The sequence below is a fragment of the Carettochelys insculpta genome, chromosome 17 (assembly GCF_033958435.1).
Source record: "Carettochelys insculpta isolate YL-2023 chromosome 17, ASM3395843v1, whole genome shotgun sequence".
Lineage (NCBI taxonomy): Eukaryota > Metazoa > Chordata > Testudines > Carettochelyidae > Carettochelys > Carettochelys insculpta.
Genome location: NC_134153.1, coordinates 21,277,397 through 21,298,941, shown reverse-complemented (window position 1 = coordinate 21,298,941; position 21,545 = coordinate 21,277,397). Strand labels below are relative to the sequence as shown.

Genomic DNA, 21,545 nt, shown 5'->3' with positions numbered 1-21,545 from the left:
GACTGTCCAGTTGGAATAACTGCTTTTTAAGTAGATGCTTACAACACACATGCCGCATAAACATTGCAGAGGATAGTGATTTGGTTTTAAGTATGATTTCCTGAATAATAATAATAATAATAATAATAATAATAATAATGAAGTCATCTTGCTGTGCAGAAGTGTTTATTGCTGGGGTGTGGAGTTGGGAATAAGGGCAGGGTGCTACAAGATGCTGTCGTTGAGATTATTTTAGTGGACAAAAGACATTTTCTAGGAGATACTCTGATCCAGAGTAGTGATGTTAATGATTAACCAGTAGGGGCTGTTGCAGGCTGGGGTGCTCCAGCCTGGTCACAGCAATCCTGTCTGCAGTGGCTGGGGGCTGGGGAAGGCAGCAGGACAGGCTGCTCCAGTCCACTTGGGCTGGAGCAGCCCCCTGCTGCAGACAGTGGCTGCTCCAGTTGGGCCAGAGTGCCTCTACCTGTAGAAGGCAGGGACTGGAGCTGCTTTTCCTGACTGGAGCTTTCCTGCCCATGGCACACTGGGGACCTGGGCTGCCAGCATCAGCACTGCAGACAGGGAAGCTCCAGCTGAGCTGGATCAGCCCCATTCCTGAGCATGCTGTGGGTTGGGGTGTAGGGGAGGCTGGAGCGACCTCCCTAGCCACCACCCCTCCCTTAACTGGTTAACTACTTAAACCAGATTACATTCCTAATCCTGAATCTAACCAGTCCTCAGGCAGTGAGAATAGGGGTTGGACAGACTGGATTATGGAGACCAATCAAAAAGGTCACGACTGGAAGTACAGAATACTTAAAGAAAAGCAGAACTGAGAGGTGCACCAAAGTACATTCCAGGATGTTGCTTGAGCAGAATTATAACAAACACAAGTATTGCACAGTTGTTATGCTTAAACAAAGCACGAAAGACCTTTTATGGGGGAAAAGGCAGTACAACGCATTTATTGAGAACGTAACGGTAGCATATGCTTTTTCGACACACACAAACACACACAAAACACACACACCAGGTACAACAGCGGGAACCACTCAATGCTGAGAGCTCACTCCATCCGAGTCTTTAACTGCTAGGATGAACTGTCCCTTTGCAGCGGGCAGCCAGGGTGGCTGACGGATGCCCCAGGAGCCTGCCCCTTAGAGGCAGCAAGACTCAATGCTCAGCTCTCATACACTCACACATACACACAGTCCCACCAAATGATATTATAGTTACCAATCCAGAGCCTGGATCAATCTAGTGGCCAGCTAGACTGATCACAGAGGGGGAGCAGGGCCTTGTCCATCGCGATCCGATGCTCTCCTGAAGTTGGTGGCAAGACGAACCCAAAGTCCCATGGCAAAGCACCCTGCTTTTACAATCCTTTCCTCCGTTGAGGTTTGCTGTTTCAGTCTGTGACTGGTACGTTATCTTTTGATACCAATCGTTCTCATAACATCTGCAAAAAGGTCATCCTGTTATCAATTGTCCTTAAGGGTGCCTGCTTCATGCTTTAGAGTCGTCAATCTGCCAATCCAATCACATCTTGACTGGGTTACGCACTGATGGTTCTTCTCTGACGCCGTGGAGTCTGTCTTCACACTTACATGTGTTAATATGTTACCTTACATTGTTACCTTGTTAAGTTTAAAAGAGAACAAAAGAGAATAAAAATTTCAACTCCAACACAGTAATATGAAGCACAATGCTTAAAGATGACTATTGGCCTGTAATTCTGGCATAGCTTGCTTCCTTTCACTAAATGCCTATATAGTGACTTCTGATTACTGGAAAATCAGTTAGCGCCCACCTAACACTTTGAGTTAGTATGTGTAATAATGGTCTTATTTGAGTTTACTGTTTTCTTGCACTCAAACATTTATAAACATAACAGTATATTTCTTAGAGTGTCCAAAAACAAATGACACAGGCTGAAACACCACTCCTCTCTCATCAGATTGACAGAAGGAATTTATAAATATCCCTGTTTAAGTCAAATATACCAAGTACACAAAAGCAACATGCTGCAGTAATATATCACACTGTTACTTTTTGAGGGCCTTCCTTAGCTATGCAGCTCCCTCACAGGCTCTTGAAACTGTCCTCGTGTCTGGCATTTTCCATTTCACCTCTCCATGCTCCCAGTAATGTTTCCTCCTTTGCTTTCACAAATGTACAATACACAACATGCAGCAATAATACACAAGAATATTTGTTGAGATTCAGCTAGATATGAGGCATTGTCAGCATCCTTTGCACTTTCAGCAATCATCCTGGTGCTCTGTAGGTATCTGTATATGGTTTAATGAGCAAGGAAAAGCAAGGATGGGTGGGGTCTACTGAAATATCTACTGACTTTCTGGCCAGCAATGTGAATATGTCAGTGAGGGAAGAATGTTCCTGCCTCATCTTTTGCAAAAACTCTTGTATGGCTAAATATGTGAGCCTCTTTCCTGACCAGTAGGGCAATCACAGCTCCCTGTCCCAAATATGGGACAGGGAGATATGGGCAGGAGGGGCGGCTCCTCCCAGCTCCACCAAGTCCTGGCGAGCTGGGAAGGAGGTGGCAGCCCCTGGCACTTCCCTAGGAATCCTGGGGAAGTCACAGCCCCCATTACTTTCCTGGGACTCCTGGGGAAGTGTCAAGGATGTGGCAGCCACCCACGCTCCCCCTGATTCCGCAAGGCTCAGAGAAGTGACCTACGTGCTCTCCAACCAGCAGCAGGGGGAGGGCACAAATATTGGACAATTAGTCCCTTTTAAAAAATAAGCCGAGACACCTTTCTGGTGTCCCAAAAATGGTACCTTCCCACCAAATACAGGACAGGTAGTCACCTTACTGACCAGCCAATATCAGAGAAATGTCCCTGGTGATCCAACTGTGATTTGTATAACCATAAAAGTGTAATCCTTTCTGTTGAGCTGCATAGTGGCAAGATTAGAAATGGGATATGCATCCCATTTATCATCCCACCTCAGTTTGGGAAACAAATCCTTCATTTGCTGGACAGTGCCCTGAGTCACACCTGCGAAGCAGGAGAAGCTTAATATCCCGCCAGACATGCATGATATTTGTCCACTTTGTAGATTTTTCCAACCTTGAACTGACTGTTCACCGTGTGGATTCCAAGTTCCCAGAGCACGGTTGCCACATAACGTTTTTGACTGTCAAAACAACTCTTGTTCTGAGGCCTCTTGTGCTGCTGAAGTGAGTTCTATTAAAAAGATCCAGGAATGCGGCCTTCCATATTTGAACGTTTTGCCATTGCTGGTGATTGTTGCAGTTCTGCATCATTATGGGGTTCCCAACCCTTCAATGCTCATCTCACCAATCAGAAACACCTTTTCTCTGTGCAGAGCTGGTGAGTATGTGCCTGTAGTATCTTTTGATTTGAATGCACTGTCTGCATTATCCTTTCCTCCCTCTCCTCTGTTATCTCATCTGTTTATGAAGCGGTAGTAACTGAAGTTCCACAAAAACAGAAGAATCAGGTGCCCTTTCTCAAAGCAGATGCTGCAACTCTTCTTAGCTCTGCTGAATCTATGATTCTGCTAGCAAGAGGTCAGAAAGTGAAACAAGGAACTCTATGAATTCTGTTTTAAAATCATGCATATTTTGGGATATACAAAATGCAATTGGGGGAACTTGGAATTGAGTTATCAACATTCCCTGAACACACTGATGGTATCCCATAATACACTTGTACAACATATCCCAGAGGCCATTGTCCCAGATGGTGTTGTGGAGGACGTTAAATTAAAATGCAGAGCACTTAACAAAAGCAGATAGTTGTGTATGCACTGTCATAACAGAGCAATAGTGGCAGCTGTAAGTTGGCAAAAATATTGAGTGAAATTTTCTAATGTAGGTCTTAATAAGAGTGTCCAAGAGAAGCTAATATGGAATAGCTATCTAGCAATAGCCATGGCACACTAGCCTCTGTTGGCTTTTGCTTGGTAAAGACAACCTAATTTAAAAGCAAACTTGTTTAAAGCTTACAAACATCTATGATTTGTATTAATTTGTATTAACATTGCATCCGAGGGTCTAATTAAGATTACAGCGTGTACAGTTCCAGCACAACAAATGTAGTCTTTGCCTTGGAATCCTTGTGAACTAAGCACTGATTATGCAGAGGTTTATGAACATGCTTAATTTTAATTTAACTCCTGTTAAAGTCTCACATTCTGTCTACTGATGTACAGATGCTGCCTTAAAGTCCTGCTTGTACACAAGGTCAAAATCCATTGTCCATTTGATGGCTTTAGCAGGGTAGTATCAGGGTGTTGGCTAACTTCATAATTTTTGTTGGTTGATGCCTTTTTAATTGGGGAAGGCTTGTGCACTTGTATCTTTCCAAAATGATCAGCGGAGATGTCTTGGATAAGTACTCTTTTGTTATAAATCTAAATAAGTGTTAGACAAACTAGGTTAAAATAGACTTAGGATTGATGGTAAATATTGCATAAGTCAGGATACAATTATAACAGGGTTAGCTCAAAAACATTACTTCCAAATTCAGTGGTAAGTTTAAACTTAAAAGAAATCTCAACATGAAGTATGGAAACACACAGGTAGGGCATGAAAACAACCTTAGAGCTTACCAATAATGATAAGGGAATTGAGTAAGGAATTCTAGTGCTTGGGTCCTAGATTAGATTCAAATTATTTCTAAAGACTCTTTTATTCTGTAGTGGTGTTACTGCAGGTAAGAATTAGTACTGTTTGGTGCCCTAACAACGTATTTCCATATCTTGACATGTTACATTTCTTCTACAATTTTTGCATATGATATTTTTTAATTCAAAGCTGTAACATTTCTAATGATTTGAAGATAAGTAATATCAACTTTTCTTTGTTAGATTCACTAGTACACTCCCAAGTACGTTGTGCCAATCTGGGGGCAGAGCAAAAAGATGAGTTTAAACTGGGTTTATACGTGCTTTGTGTCAGCAGAACAATATTAAGAAACCAGAGCTGTATATTTCATTTCTTCTCTCAGTAGGTGTCAGTGTGGATCTTGCTGAAGGTGTATGTGACATCTCAGGCATATCCAACTGAATAGTTTTGGATAGCACCCTCTATCAGGGCTTCAACAAATGCCTTTGTGCCTTCTCATGGTCTAGTACATGGATATAAAGGATGAGGCTACACCAACACTACCTCACTTCCCTTTAGTTGTCTGCTTATGAGTCTTCACCTGCAGTTCTGGTTGAGATCGGTGTACTCCTTGTCCAAATATCTTGCGGTCAAATGATTAATCCCAGATTCTGCAAGAATTCACTTGGTAGCTCGACACAGAGAATGTATGGAATAGTATTATCATTTAGTCATTCTTTCATCTAAGACTTATCACTGTTGTGGTGAGGTGCCCACCTGCACTATCTACAGCTGAAGGGCATCTGGTCCCAGGAGAATTTAAAATTGCATCTGAATGTTCTGAATCTCAGGGCCCTGCGGCTGGTCTGCAGGAGCTGGTGGAGCACATATTCACAATACTAACAGAGAGTAAGCCGTGCTAGTCTATACACTATCAAAACAAGACCCACTTCTTCAGACCATAGCCAGACCAGAACAGACTCTATGGTCTGAAGAAGTGGGTCTGTCCCACGAAAGCTCACCTAATGAACTATTTTGCTAGTCTTTAAAGTGCTACTTGACTGCTTTTTGTTTTGATATTCACAATACATCACATCAAAAAGCAGGCAGGTGCACGATCATCCCTTCTGTGCTTAGAAGCCTTCAGATCACGTACCCGATGTCACCATAGGGTAATTTCACTGGATTTAAAACTTTCAGATATTATCAATGATCTGGCATGTTTACAAAGCAGGTACATATTAATAAACCATAAGGGGTCAGTACAGACATCACACTGGCAAAACACTGGCTCAGAAACTGAAATTCCCTCAATGGATCTGTTCCAGAGGAAACAGAAGCGAAGGGTAGTTACCTGATGCCTTCCTATACCTATGATCTCCAGCCTTTCTATATGGCTATGTCTAGATTAGAGTGACGTGTTGACAGAAGTTTTTGTCAGAAGATATCTTATGACATAACTTCTTTCGACAGATTGTGGCCAGACAGCAAAGTGGAAGTAGCCACCAGAGAGTCCACACACATTTTCCCTTACTTTGAAGTAGGGAGCCCAACTTCATAGAATCATAGAAGAGTAGGACTGGAAGGGACCTCGAGAGGCCATCGAGTCCAACACCCTGCCCTCATGGCAGGACCAAGCATTTTCTAGACCATCCCTGAAAACCATCTATCTAACCTCTTCTTAAATAGCTCCAGTGATGGAGATTCTACCACCTCCCTTGGCAATTCGTTCCAGTGTTTGATCACCCTGACAGTTAGGAACTTTTTCCTAATGTCCAACCTGAGCCTCCCCTGCTGCAATTTCAGTCCATTGCCTCTTGCTCTCTCCTCAGAGGCAAGGAAGAACAAGTTCCCTCCCTCTGCCTTATGACACCCTTTTAGATACCTGAAAACTGCTATCATGTCCCCCCGCAATCTTCTCTTTTCCAAACTAAACAAGCCCAATTCTTTCAGCCTTTCTTCATAGGTCATGTTCTCTAGACCTTTGATCATTCTCGTTGCTCTCCTCTGGACCCTCTCCAATTTCTCCACATCCTTCCTGAACTGCGGTGCCCAGAACTGGACACAATACTCCAGCTGAGGCCTAACCAGCGCAGAATAGAGCAGGAGAATGACTTCTCGAGTCTTGTTCACGACACACCTGTTAATGCATCCTAGAATCATGTTTGCCTTTTTCACAAAAGCATCACACTGTTGACTCATATTTAGCTTGTGGTCCACTATAACCCCCAGATCCCTTTCTGCTGTACTCATTCCTAGGCAGTCCTTTCCCATTCTGTATGTGTGACACTGATTATTTCTTCCTAAGTGGAGCACTTTGCATTTGACCTTATTAAACTTCATCCTGTTTACCTCAGCCCATTTCTCCAGTTTATCCAGATCCTTTTGAATTATGACCCTATCCTCCAAAGAAGTTGCAACCCCTCCCAGCTTGGTATCATCTGCAAACTTAGTAAGTGTACTTTCTATGTCAATATCTACATCATTAATGAAGATATTGAACAGAACCAGTCCTAAAACAGACCCCTGCGGAACCCCACTAGTTACACTTTTCCAGCCGGATTGAAAACCATTAACAACTACTCTCTGGGTATGGTTATCCAGCCAGTTGTTCACCCACCTTATAGTAGCCCCATCTAAGTTGTATTTGCATAGTTTATCGATAAGTATATTATGTGAGACCGTGTCAAATGCTTTACTGAAGTCTAGGTATACCACATCCACCGCTTCTCCCTTATCCACAAGACTCGTTATTCTATCAAAGAAAGCTATTAGATTGGTTTGACATGATCTGTTTTTAACAAAGCCACGCTGGCTGTTCCCTAGCACCTTACCACCTTCCAAATGCTTGCAGATGATTTCTTTAATTACCTGCTCCATTATCTTTCCTGTCACAGAAGTTAAGCTGACTGGCCTGTAGTTTCCCGGGTTATTCTTGTTCCCCTTTTTATAAATGGGTACTATATTTGCCCTTTTCCAGTCTTCTGGAATCTCTCCCATCTCCCACGATTTACCAAAAATGACTGCTAAAGGCTCAGATACCTCTTCTATCAGCTCCTTAAGGATTCTAGGATGCATTTCATCAGGCCCTGGTGATTTGCAGACATCTAACTTTTCTAAGTAAATTTTAATTTGTTCTTTTCTTATTTCAACTTCTAAGCCTACCCCTTTTTCACTAGCATTCTCTATGTCAGGCATTCCTTCAGATTTCTCAGTGAAGACCGAAACAAAGAAATCATTAAACATTTCTGCCATTTCCAAATTCCCTGTTACTGTTCCTCCCTCCTCACTGACCAATGGCCCTACCCTCTCCTTAGTCTTCCTCTTGTTACCAATGTATTTGTAAAAAGCCTTCTTGTTTCGCTTTATGCTTGTAGCTAGTTTGAGCTCATTTTGTGCCTCAGCCTTTCTAATCTTGCTCCTGCACACTCGTGTTGTTTGCCTATATTCATCCTTTGTAATTTGTCCTAGTTTCTATTTCTGAAAAGATTCCTTTTTTATTTTGAGATCATGCAAGATCTCCTGGTTAAGCCAAGGCAGTCTTTTGCCATGTTTACTATCTTTCCTACACAGTGGGATAGCTTGCTTTTGGGCCCTTAATAATGTCCCTTTGAAAAACTGCCAACTCTCCTGAGCTGTTTTTCCCCTCAGTTTAGCTTCCCATGGGACCTTACCTACCAGCTGTCTGAGTTTACCAAAATCTGCCTTCCTGAAATCCATTATCTCTATTGTACTGTTTTCCCTTCTACCCTTCCTCAGAATTGTGAACTCTATGATTTCATGATCACTTTCACCCAAGCATCCTTCCACTTTCAAATTCTCAATAATTTCCTCCCTATTTGTTAAAATTAAATCTAGAACAGCTTCCCCTCTGGTAGCTTTTTCAACCTTTTGGAATAAAAAGTTGTCTGCAATGCAATCCAAGAATTTATTGGACAGTCTGTCCCCTCCTGTATTAGTTTCCCAACATATACCTGGATAGCTGAAGTCCCCCATCACCACCAAATTCTGGGCCCTGGATGATTTTGTTAGCTGTTTAAAGAAAGCCTCATCCACCTCTTCCACCTGGCTAGGGGGCCTGTAGTAGACTCCTAGTAGGACCTCATCCTTGTTTTTTACTCCTCTGAGTCTAACCCAGAGACTTTCAACCCATCCATCTCCTTCGTCCATCTCCACCTCTGTCCAAGTGTGTACACTTTTAATATACAAGGCAACACCTCCTCCCTTCTTTCCCTGTCTGTCCTTCCTAAGCAGGCTGTACCCTTCAATACCAACATTCCAATCATGAGTATTATCCCACCAAGTTTCTGTGATGCCAATGATATCATAGTTGTATTCATTTATTAGTACTTCCAATTCTTCTTGCTTATTTAACATACTTCTTGCATTTGTATACAGGCATCTCAGACATTGATTTGGTCTTGCCTCCCAGTTTTGCCCTGGCCCTCTTTTTACTCTCCCAGTGTAGCCCATACTCCCTCCCATTTCAAATTCATCTCCCATGTATTCATACTGTCCACTTACCTGCAGGCTTTGCTCCCCTGCCCCCGTTGATCCTAGTTTAAAGCCCTCCTCACTAGGTTAGCCAGCCTGTGTCCAAATATGGTCTTCCCCCTCCTCGAAAGGTGAACGCCATCTCTGCCTAGCAGTCCTTCCCAGAAAAGGATCCCGTGGTCAAAGAAACCAAAGCCTTCCTGGCGACACCATCTACGCAACCAAGCATTCACCTCTAGGATACACCTGTCTCTGCCTGGGCCCCTACCTCTGACAGGCAGGATTGAAGAGAATACCACCTGTGCCCCAAACTCCCTGACCCGTGCCCCCAGCGCCCTGAAGTCACTCCTGACCTGCTCAGCGTCACACCTCGCAGTATTAGTGCCCACATGGATGAGAAGCATGGGATAGTAGTCAGAAGGCCGGATAATACTCCCGGGAATGGAGTACTGCCCTACTTCGAAGTAGGATGTGTGTTGACTCTCAACTTCCAAGTAAGGGACTTCAGAGTTCTTTTTGTAATGTAGACACAGCCTTAGTGACTTCATATTTAAGGTTATAAATTCCCATCCTCATAGCTTTCCAAAAACCCTGGCTTATTTTTCTAGGAGGAAGAAAACCCCCAGCTTCTGCTTGAACTGTCACAGGCTGAGTATGTTCTTTTAAAATTTGAAATTAATTGAATAAGGTGTGTTTGAATAGAGACTCTGAATGCACTTTTCATTCTGAAAATAGTTCTAGTTTTTTATCCAAGAATTTAAGTGACATGTAGTAACTTGTGTACTGCTGACATTTTTCATGAGAACTGCTTTCTGTATCTTATGTTGTTGTATTTTCTTAAATTGTTACCATCAAAATAGGCCATCTCCTGATAATCTGGTTAGAAATCAAAGCATTTTTTCTCCAAACTGGTCATAGGTGCATTTCTCCCCTACTGACATTTGTGAGAGATCTGATCTATCTTCAGTGAGACAGTATCATTCAGAATGTAAATCAGTCAGTAATTCCTACTTACCTCCCCAAATAACAGTCTGCTGGAGGACTTTAAATTTCTGATCCTGTCTATTGGTATGGAATCCCTCAGATGTTGGATAAGCAATGGTAATTGTCGTTTTCTTTCGGTGTGCCTCACAGATTCCAGCTCATAGCTTCAACAGCTTCCCTAGTGATCACTGTGTTAGATTTCCATTATATAGGATGAGGGTCAGTGAGAAGATATAGAGGAAGACTTAAAAGTACAGTTAGTTTTTCTAACTTTTTAATTTTAATTGTATGTTAACTGAAATAATCTAATGTTTTAAAATAATGGAGATCTTATCCTACACTCTACTCAAATTTAAAAAGAAAAAATAGTTGGGGAACTCATAATAGATGCTTGTAACTTTTCACTGTCCCTTTCAATATTTATCTGACACATTTTGCATTCTCTGCAAGCTTGGATATTAAAATGATTCCAAGTCACAGAGGGGTTCTTGTGTAAAAAGATGGCAGCTTGCTCTGAGTTAACTACAAAGTAGGAAAGTAGAACTTCCATACTAATTCCATGAGATGGCAATTCCATAGTTCTGTCCTCTCCTCTACCCTTAATTCCTCTGGTCACCTTCCTGACCTGGACACTTCTTGCTATAATAATCTGCCCTTGAATTCCCAACCACTTACTTTTAATTCATTTACTATTTGAGTATTATTGATCTAGTCACTTCCATAGTTTTATAATGTCCTTGCTACCTTATGTCTGATTTACAGCATGAATATCAATCTGACATACTTTCTGCCTTTGGCCTGTTTTCAGCACAGGGAAATTCACAATGAGTCCAGCACCCAGATTTGGTATTCCATATGGCAATACACTTAACTGCCACTATATACCCCAATTTTTGTAAATTTCTAAGCATGCTTTTGAAAATAAAATTTGCCTTCTACGTTGACGGCGGTCGGGGGGGTGAGGATATTTGAGGTATAATTCAGTGTATATGGGAAGAGGCAGAATTCACTGTTGTGGATGGAGAAGTAGATGTAGAATTCTTGTAATTATTCATCTTGATATACCTATCATTTTAATCTGAAATTTCAGTGCTCAAGGAAGCTTAACAGAAGGTGGCTTTGTGCAGTTAAAAGAAGCTGAAAAGTGGTGGACAAAGAAGAAAGGCACATTAATTTTATTACTTCCTGTTCAGATGCACCCTTTGGGCTTTACTGTTTGTAATGGCTCATCTTTTGACCCTAATTTTAACTGTGCTCATGTTTGGATTTGGTCTGACGAGTAGAGAATCCAGGTTTTTCCACAGCGGATGGAAACTTCACTGTGAGGTACAATAAAGACAGAAGACATTCATGACTGAGTAAAATGACACTTTCAAACTGCCTCTAATATACCTTTCCAAAATGGTAGTGTTCTGTGGTCGAGAATTTTCCTGGGTGGCTTTTTTCCAAAGATTTTGGGGTGGAAGAACTCCACCCCCATCTGTACACTGCAGCAGGTCCGGAATTAATTTTGCACTGCCAAATAAAATTTGTCACATTGCTTTGTTCATAGGTGGGAAGAAAAGTGACATTTTCAGGACACCTGCACTTACATTAAGCATAATATATAGGAGGAAGCTATGAGAGAGCGGTCAGCAATTAAAAATTCCCAAGTGCTTGACAAATGATTCTTTTGGTTTTTGTTTTGTTTCTTATATTTTGTACATTTGGAAATATTGTCCATCAACTTCTATCATCTTTGAAACATCAACCATTTTCCAGCAAAATATTTACCTAACTCTTATCACTGAAGCTGTAACAAGACCCTAATTCAGAGATCAGCAACCTTTTTGAGGTGGAGTGCTGAAATTTGACCTGTTGACTTCTATGTAGGGTCCGAGTGTTGGTGATACTTTTGAAAGTCACTAATAGTCCTACTTACAAAAGCTTCCCTAATAAAGATGCAGAGCTTTACCATTTAGGTGGTGGTTGGTAGCATTAGCTGGTCTTCTGTTAATCCACAGGTAGCATGGCTTTGGGCAAGCTCCCAGCTGCATGGGGGAGGAGGGTAGGGCTAAGCTCCCACCTTGCATGCCAATGAAAATCGGTTTGCATGCCACTCTTGGCACTTGTGTTGTGGGTGGCTGACCTCGGCCCTAATTCATCAAAATACAGGCTTAATTCGCACTGACTTCAATGAGACTTAAGTGGATGCAAAAGTGCTCTCCTATATTGAGGCCTAACTCAAATATATATAATTCAAGATTACGGTTGGAAGTTCATATGCTGTTTCATCTTTAAAGCACATTCGTGTCAAGGGACAGAATTCCTGGAACATCCAGATGTCTTAGAAACACTTAGAACTTTTGCCCAGAAACTCAAAGGTATTTAGACGCAAAACTCACTTTAGAATCCAGGAGAGTTAAAAGGTCTAAATTATATTTGAGGATCTGGGCCATATATTCCTAAATTATATAGGCCCAAATTTTAAAGAAATTTTGGTGCCTAATTTCCACTTATTTTAGTGGGAGTTAAATGTCTAAATACCTTTTACATATCTGGGCCTTAGGCAATAGTCCCTCTTATCGTTTCCATCCAGGTGCATAAAATAAATGTTATGTGCACAGAGGCATGTATGAATGTGCACCACCACTAGAAACAAAACACCTGGTGTGGAGGCTCTACTAATCACCTGGGCAACATCTGAATCTTTCCTGAGAAATCACACAAGCGCATCACTTACAGGGATCACTGGCCTTAGGCACTTCTGAAAACATTACCCAAAGTGTTCAAGATAAACAAACTAACATGTCTTTTATCACAGCTAATGAGTTCCCTTATTTTTATAGGTTTCCCAATCCTTCACAAAAGTGTCTTGATATATTTCATTTTAAAAGTGTTATAAAGTTTAAATACGTTAAGGGTGTGTCTACGCTAGGAGCTACCTTCTAAGTTAGGCACTACTTCAAAGTAGCCAGCAGAGAGTCTACACACATTTTCCCTTACTTTGAAGTTAACTGAGGAATAGGGAGCCCAGCTTCCAAGTCCTTACTCCATTCCCGGGAATGAAGTAGTGCCCTATGTCGAAGTTGAACTTCGAAGTAGGGTGTGTGTAGATACTCAACTTCAAAGTTGCTTACTTTGAAGTTGTACTTTGAAGTAAGCAACTTCAAAGTTATTTTTGTAGTGTAGACACAGCCTGAGTCAAGTTCTGAATGTATGCATCTCGAATCCCAGTGACTTAGCTGAGGTTGCATGAGATGACAGCACAAAATCTCAGGTTGTGACAACTCTATGAATAGTCCTATTCATTTGTGTAAGCATTTTACTTTGAGCATCATAATAATCTTTTAGCACCATTTGACTCAATTTTCTGGTGTCTGATTTAATCATAGACTTAATTTGTACATCACACTTTCTTCAGAGATAAGGTTCATTTGGGGGAAGGGAGTACGCACATTAAAGTCACCTGCTAACAGCTCTAGAAAAATCTTACTGTGCAAATGACTTATTGTGAAAGCAAAATTGGATCCTTTTATTTTAACCTTCAGAACATGAGAAGGATTTGCAGTATGTTGCTTTCAGGTTACAATGACATTTCCTAGCACTGTTAAGTACAAAATGAGTTAAGCTACAACCTGTATTTTGTAAATTTTGAAATGTTATTTAAATACACTGTACAGCTTTAAAAATGCTGTTCCTTCAGCAGTATTCCAACAAGGGCCTGATCAAACTATCAAAGCCAATAAAAAGACTCTATGGGAGTAGGATCAGGCCCTCATTTTTTCTTTTTGTTCTTTTTTTTTTTAAAGTTTGCTTCATCCAGATCCAAGGTATATGCCTTCCTTATTTTGTCTGAAACCTGGACTTGATGACCTCTCAAGGTTCTTTCCAGTTCTAGTGTTCTATGATGCTTCCTCCACCCTCCAAAATGTAATATATCCTAGTACTGAGAACTGTTGGCTAACAGGATCTCAATAGTGTAAATTATAAAGTTAAATGTTATCCCCCCCTTTGTTAGCTGTTTTAAGCCTCAGAAGTTGAAACTAAGCATGTGGTTTAACTATGATGAACAACAGAGTAATGTTTACAAACTGTAATAGTATCTTATTCAAGGGCTGATTAGACTGGAGGCAAGGCTTTGAGCCAGGCCTAACCAGCTAGCATCTCTCTCTATAAGAAGGGAGCTTTCAGCGAACCCTGTGAGCAGCAGCTAACAGGGAAGGGAGTTTGCCTCTGGGAGTTCGCCGAGGGAGGAGCCCCGTGTTTGTTGTCCTTTTCAGGTATGGTGTTCCACCTGTGCCCTGCAAGGCAGCACTATCAGGAAAAGGAGTCTCTGAAGAGAAGAGCCTGAAGAGCGATGGGGGAAGGTGGACCTGGGGGCACTGAGAGCAGCTGGGGGGAGAGGGGCCAGTGCAGTGAGGAGGGCAGACATGGGAGTAGATGGGGGTAGTGGGTTGGGGAGGGTCCTATGGTGATGGTAGCTGGGGGGGGGGCGAAAGGTGGGGAGGAGGGTCCCGGGGATATGAGGTCATTGCTCCACAGGGAGCTATGGTGACTCGTGGTAACAGAGAGGTATGAAGTAGTGGGATCCTTAACCACATTCTCCACACCCCACTGCCTTGTGGGTTATCCTGGGAAGGAGCAAGGCTAAGGGAGTAAACCCTGACAGAAAATCCGGAGTGGAGTCCGAAGGCGGTTCGGTGTCAACTTCTGGCACTGTCCCGGCAACTCCTGCAGCTGAGCTGGTACCAGACATGGAGGTTATCCTCTCCTTTGGACTATATCAGTAAAGCTGAGAGGGGGACACTGGTGTCTGGGCAGCCCAGAGTCTCCATAATAAGTGCCCAGGCTCGCGCCCGGAGAGGTACTCCAGCATCGCTGAACAGCGTTGCATCAACACGGGAGGCAACAAATACCGGTTATAAGCTCTTGCTCGATTGGCGTAGAGAACGAGCACCAGGGGTTGCCTTCGATGGTGGGAGAGATCCTCGCATCTCACTGGACAGTCACCGCCCGCCTCAAGCTGGGCAGCCCCCAGCCAATAGGGTACTGTCCCGCCACAGTTCACCTGCCTCGCTGGGTGCGTGAGGCTTAAGGTTCCTGAACCTGACAAGTGACTGAAATTTGGGCACCAGGCAAACCAATAAGAAAATCAACAAGAAATGAGAAACATCAACAATTTAAGCTTGCTTGCTGGAATGTGCGGACCATGCTGACCGGCTTGACTGAAGATATTCAGGCCATCAGTGACACCTGAAAGACCGCTGTCATCAACGAGGAACTGAAGAGGCTCCGAGTTGATATCGCTGCACTGCAAGAGATGCGACTCGCAGATTCGGGATCTCTAAAGGAAAAGGACTACACCTTTTTCTGGCAGGTTAAAGCCCAAGAAGAACCCAGAGAGCATGGTGTTGGCTTTGCTGTCAGAAACACCCTTCTACAAATGGTGGAATTAGTCATGGGAGGATCAGAAAGACTTCTTCGGATCGTGCTTCAAACTTGCGCCGGTCCCGTCCACCTGATCAGTGCTTATGCTCCAACCCTGTACGCCACACCAGAAGTAAAAGACAAGTTCTATGACGTGCTTAGTGCTGCTGTAGTGCAAATACCTGCTCGTGAACAACTGTACGTCTTGGGTGACTTCAATGCAAGAGTTGGAGCTGATTGGGCCTCATGGCCTTCCTGCTTAGGACACTTCGGTGTGGGAAAAATGAATGACAATGGACAGCATCTCCTTGAACTGTGCACGTACCACAATCTGCATCACAAACACATTCTTCCAAACGAAGCCACAGCACAGAGTGTCGTGGAGACACCCATGCTCGAAGCACTGGCATCAAGCAGACGTGGTCATTACTAGGCGTAATAACTTCAAAAACGTCCTTCTGACACGCAGCTATCATAGTGCTGACTGTGATACAGATCACTTGCTAGTTTGCTCCAAGCTCAAGCTGAGACCCAAGAAGCTGTACCGCTCTAAACCTGCCAGAAGGCCCCTCATTGACGGCAAACTCGGAGAAAGCTGAAAAGTTCGGAGAGACCCAAAATCCAGGAAGATCTGCGCAGCGGCCCTGGGGGCGCCGATGGGACATCCAAATGGCAACATCTGAGGGATACAGTTTACAACACGGCCTTGTCGGTGTTTGGAAGAAGAGCTAGAAACACGAATGACTGGTTCGAAGCTAACTCTGATGAGATGATTCCAGTCATTGAAAAGAAGCGCGTTGCACTCCTGGAGTACAAACGCTCACCGAGCCAGAGTACCCAGCAAGCACTTAGAGCGGCCAGAAGAACAGTACAGCAGACAGCCAGGCACTGCGCCAACAACCACTGGCTCCAGCTATGCAGCAGCATCCAGACCTGTGCAGACTTTGGTAATCTCAGAGGAATGCACGAGGGTATGAAGAAGGCATTAGGACCCACCCAGAACAAGATGGCACCTCTGAAATCCACATCTGGTGAAGCCAAACAGATGGAGCGCTGGGTTGAGCACTACTCCGAGCTGTACTCACGCGAGAACGTTGTGGTTGACGCAGCCCTCGATGCCGTCGAGCTCCTACCAGTAATGGACGAACTGGATCACGAACCGACTGTGGATGAACTGAAGAGAGCCATCAACAGCATTGCAGCAGGAAAGGCCCCTGGCCAGGATGGTATACCACCAGAGGTAATCAAGTGTGCCGTGGACACACTCCTGGAACCCCTACATGAGCTACTGTGCCTGTGCTGGAAAGAGGGTGAGGTTCCACAGGATATGTGCGACGCTAACATTGTAACGTTGTATAAGAACAAAGGAGACAGAAGGGACTGCAACAACTACCGTGGAATCTCCCTCCTAAGTGTCACTGGTAAACTGTTCGCTCGCGTCATCCTTGGCAGACTCCAGAAGATTGCTGAGAGGGTGTACCCCAAATCGCAGTGCGGATTCTGCGCAGAGAGGTCTACCGTTGACATGGTCTTCTCTCTAAGGCAGCTGCAGGAGAAGTGCAGGGAGCAGAGGAAGCCACTCTACAAAGCCTTCATCGACCTGACCAAGGCCTTTGACTTGGTCAGCAGGGATGGTCTGTTCAAACTGCTCCACAAGATAGGCTGTCCTCCACAGTTACTCAAGATGATCCAGTCATTCCACGAAGACATGAGAGGAACCGTCCAATATGACAGCGCATTTTTGAATGCTTTCAGAATCAGGAGCGGCGTCAAACAAGGATGCGTGCTTGCTCCGACATTGTTCGGGATCTTCTTCGCACTCCTCCTGAAGCATGCCTTTGGACCTTCAACAGAGGGCATCTTGCTGCACACAAGATCTGATGGGAAACTGTTTAATCTTGCAAGGCTGAAAGCCAAGTCTAAGGTGCGGGAAGTCCTCATCAGAGACATGCTGTTCGCAGATGATGCTGCTGTAGTGTCTCACACAGAAGACCAGCTTCAAAAACTGCTGGATCAGTTCTCCAAAGCATGCAAGGACTTTGGGCTTACCATCAGCCTAAAGAAGACAAATGTACTCGGTCAGGATGTTGCTGAATCCTCATCAATCAGCATTGACAACTATATGTTAGAGGTCGTCCACGAGTTCGTTTACCTCGGGTCCACCATCACTGACACCCTGTCATTGGACACTGAGCTAAATAGGAGGATCGCAAAAGTGGCCACAACTCTGTCCAGACTCAGCAAGAGAGTGTGGAATAACAACAAGCTGTACACTCACACCAAAATGCAAGTCTACAGAGCCTGCATCCTCAGCACCCTCCTTTATGGCAGCGAGACTTGGACCCTGTATGCCCGCCAGGAAAAGAGGCTGAACGTCTTCCACTTGTGCTGCCTCAGGCGCATCCTTGGAATATCATGGAAGGACAGAGTGACCAACACCGCCGTCCTCGAGCAAGCTGGAATCCCAACCATGCACACCCTCCTCAGGCAGCGTTGGCTCTGCTGGCTTGGCCACGTCCACAGGATGAACGATGGAAGGATTCCAAAAGACATCCTGTATGGTGAGCTAGCCTCTGGCAAAAGACCTCCCGGACGCCCCCAGTTGCGCTACAAAGATGTCTGCAAGAGAGACCGCAGAGAGGTAGATGTCGAGCTGGACAACTGGGAAGAACTAGCAGACGACCGCAGCAGATGGAGGCAGGGGTTACACAAGGGCCTTCAGAAGGGCGAGATGAAGATCAGACAGCTAGCAGAGGAGAAGCGAGCGCACAGAAAACACACTATGGACTTGCCAGACACCCACCACATCTGCAAGAGATGCAGCAAGGACTGTCACTCTCGTGTGGGTCTTCATAGTCACAGTAGACACTGTAAATGAAGCCCTCAATTGAAACTATAAAGGCCGCGATCCATAGTCTATGCAGACTGAAGGATGCCTACTATCTTAACATTTCTTACAAATATCCAGTAAAATTCTTATGTAGAGTTGACTCTACACTTAAACCAGCAATGTAATCCATGCTATACTGCTCATGAACCGCAATAAATGTGGAATTATCTGATAGCTTGTTTTTACTGACATTAAACTGTACTTTCCATTTAATTGGTTTGTCTGTTCTCTTTCGGTTAATCTATGTGAGTGCCAAAATGCATTGCTTTTTCTAATACATTAAGGACAACAAAATGTTTTAAAAACCACATAATCCACTGTCGATAGGCTAAAATTGTGCTATAATGAAAACTTTTCTTGTTGAAAATATCATTAGTTTTTTGACATTTGAGCCCAGTAGAGTTTATATAATTTGGTTGTTTGGTTTATTTTTGTTTTCAGTTTTTAAAACATAGCACAAAAGCTGTTTTCTGACGTATGCAAATCTGTGATTATTCATTTGCTGGGTGAAATGTCTAAAAGGAGACCTTGCTATACAGAATGTTTTGCTGATGTTCTGTAACTGTTTCTCGTATGTACTGATGATTTTTTCTATTCTGTAGTCTTAATTCTTTTTGTTGCCATTAAATCATATTTTACTACACTAAATCAGTTGATTGTTATGGTTTGATCAACTACAGAATCAAGTCATACAAAAAGCATTAACTGTGTCTGTTGAAAGTAGTATAAAAAGTGTGCACATAATTCTGCAATGTGCATCTGGATGTATTCCCATTTTCCAACAATTTATCTATGTTCTGTTGATAACCCTTGCTTAGAGTCTGCTGCCGGGAGGCACCTCTTTCCTCTGTCTCCATGGTGCACATAATGATCCTTCTATGCTGGTCCAGACAGTGTCTGTGAGGACTTTTCCACATTCAATTTTTCTTCCTTTTCCCCCTCTGCAAAGTATAGCTACGTAAATATATTGTTGCTAAGTCTTTATATAGATCCAGTTGCTAAAATACAGTAAACTCCGTTTTATCTGCTATTTGATCAACCGGAACTCTCAAATAACCATCATAATTCTCAAACTCCAAGCTACAATGCCGCTTCCCCTTCTTACTCTGCTGGTGAGCAGAACTGATCACATGAGCAACGCCCCCACCCCTCGGGGGGGCCGGCCCACTCAGTGCCCACCCTGCATCCCTCCGTGCTGCATATGTGTGCAGCTGGCAGGCTCTTCTGCTCTCCTACTTGGTGTCTGCTGCCCAGAGCAGCTCCCTATGCAGTGTGGTCATGTGTGAAATCCCCATTGCCATCTTCATGTGGGTCCAGGCTATCCCCACCAACAAGGTACAGAGAACCTGGGGGCGGGGGAGGGGAGCTGAGCTGAACTTTGTTATTGGGGGGGTGGGGTGGGGGGGGCTAGTGACCCCCTGCCTGTGCCTCTCCCACAACTGCTCTCTATTAATTGGACTATTTGAACATCTGGCAACCGCACAGTCCCAGGGTTGCCAGATATGAAAGGGTTTATTGCATTTATATTTGTGGTGCAGCATATCTATGTAAAGGCTCTGTTGATATTTAAAAGCTGTAGCTGCATTTTGTGATTGTCTTCCAAAGTTTACTACTTTGCATATACAGGTTGAATCTCTAATCTGGAACCCTTTGAACCTCACCAGTATTGGACAAGAGAATTCGCCCAACCATGAGAGGTCAAGATTGCCTAGTATCATTACCAACACTTTCATTGCTTATTGGGCTCTTAGTTTATGTCTACACAGCAGCCTTATTTTGAAATAAAATATTCCAGCATATCTATGTCTGAATAGCTTATTTGGAAATAATGGTGCTACACACAAAATGTATATCACTTAGCTATTTTGGAATACAGCATCTACACTTAAAGTCGTTGGCCACACAATTGCTTATTTTGAAAGAGGACTGGACTAGATGACCTCCAAAGGTCCCTTTGAGTTCTAGGAGATGTGTGTATGTGTGTAATAGAGGTGTTTATGGAGTTTCATGTTTGTTATACCTAAAATCTTTGCAAACATAACAAAGGATTGTGTCTTACCAAGGTTCTGATTTTGGAAGAGTTTTCTTAAAACTAGTTCATCAAATAGTCAGAAATAAAGAAAGGGAAACTTATTTGTCCAGCTTCCTTGAAGAAAAGGGATGTTGTTCCTGTCAGAATGTCCTTCAACGGGGAGTGAAAGGAGAGAGGGGAGACTGTGGAAGCAATTTTTTATACTGTAGCAATTAAAATGAATATTGTAGAGAAGGGTGATTTTTTTCCCCAAGAATTTATTTTAAAAATCCTGTGGTTGAAGAACCAAGCATTTAAGGCTAAGATGAATACTCAGATTATGCACCTTATATATAGCTATATATATGGAAGGGTTTTTGAGAGATGTGATTTTTAAAATCTTCAGCAACAAACGAATGAAATACTCAAGCCGACTGAAAACCGATTACAACCATGCACTACTCTTCTGTCAGTAAATTCTGAAACTACCAGCCTAGCTTCCAGATTGTCACATACCTGTTAAACGGCTTCACTACCACTTAAGCGCTTTCACAGGTTCAATGGCATGCTAATACGTCAGACAAGCCAAAAGGCTTTTCACTTTTAACAAGATCCACTCGGGGGAACACTGGGGGAGACTCCAGGAACTGTCAGAATAGAGGCTGAAAGAAGGGCGTCGTTGAGCACTCAGACCCAGGGAAGGCATTACCTCTCTTAGCCGCTTCTATTCCCGCCCACCCCGCAGCCAGGGCCTTAAGAGACAGTGAAACCCCTTGTAGGCCTCAAGACAGCCATAGTCCCACTAATACATATTATATCTCCCACCCCAAACCACAGCTCCCCACACCCTAGGCAGGAGGCGACTGGCGGAGACCGCCTCAGTCTCGCCGCCGCTAAGCAACCTGGGAAACGACACGTCGCTTTTCCTGCTGAGGCTCGAAGCACTCTCTCACCGAGAGTTAAGGGGAGAGGAGCGAAGCGGTTCCCCCTTCAGAAAGGGCTGAGGGGAAACAACTCACAGAAAGCTCTTCCCCCTTGTTACCCGGGTTGTTATTTAACTCCAGCCTCAAAACCAGGAAGCCGGAAATAGAATAATTTAAAAAAAAATCCCCTCAAGCCTTGGGTTGACGGGCAGGCGCCGAGGTCGCCGGGAGAAGTAGTTTAATATGGGGGTGAGG

General features: G+C 43.6%; 1 long non-coding RNA gene across 1 annotated transcript; it reads right to left on the bottom strand.

Annotated features, from left to right (window-relative positions):
- Nucleotides 1-929: 929 nt before the first annotated feature.
- LOC142022342 (uncharacterized) lies at nt 930-21,386 on the bottom strand. Its single transcript, XR_012647933.1, has 3 exons — nt 21,321-21,386; nt 20,884-21,029; nt 930-1,616 (listed from the first exon to the last, which is right to left on the bottom strand). It is a non-coding gene; the product is annotated as an uncharacterized LOC142022342 (long non-coding RNA).
- Nucleotides 21,387-21,545: the final 159 nt, after the last annotated feature.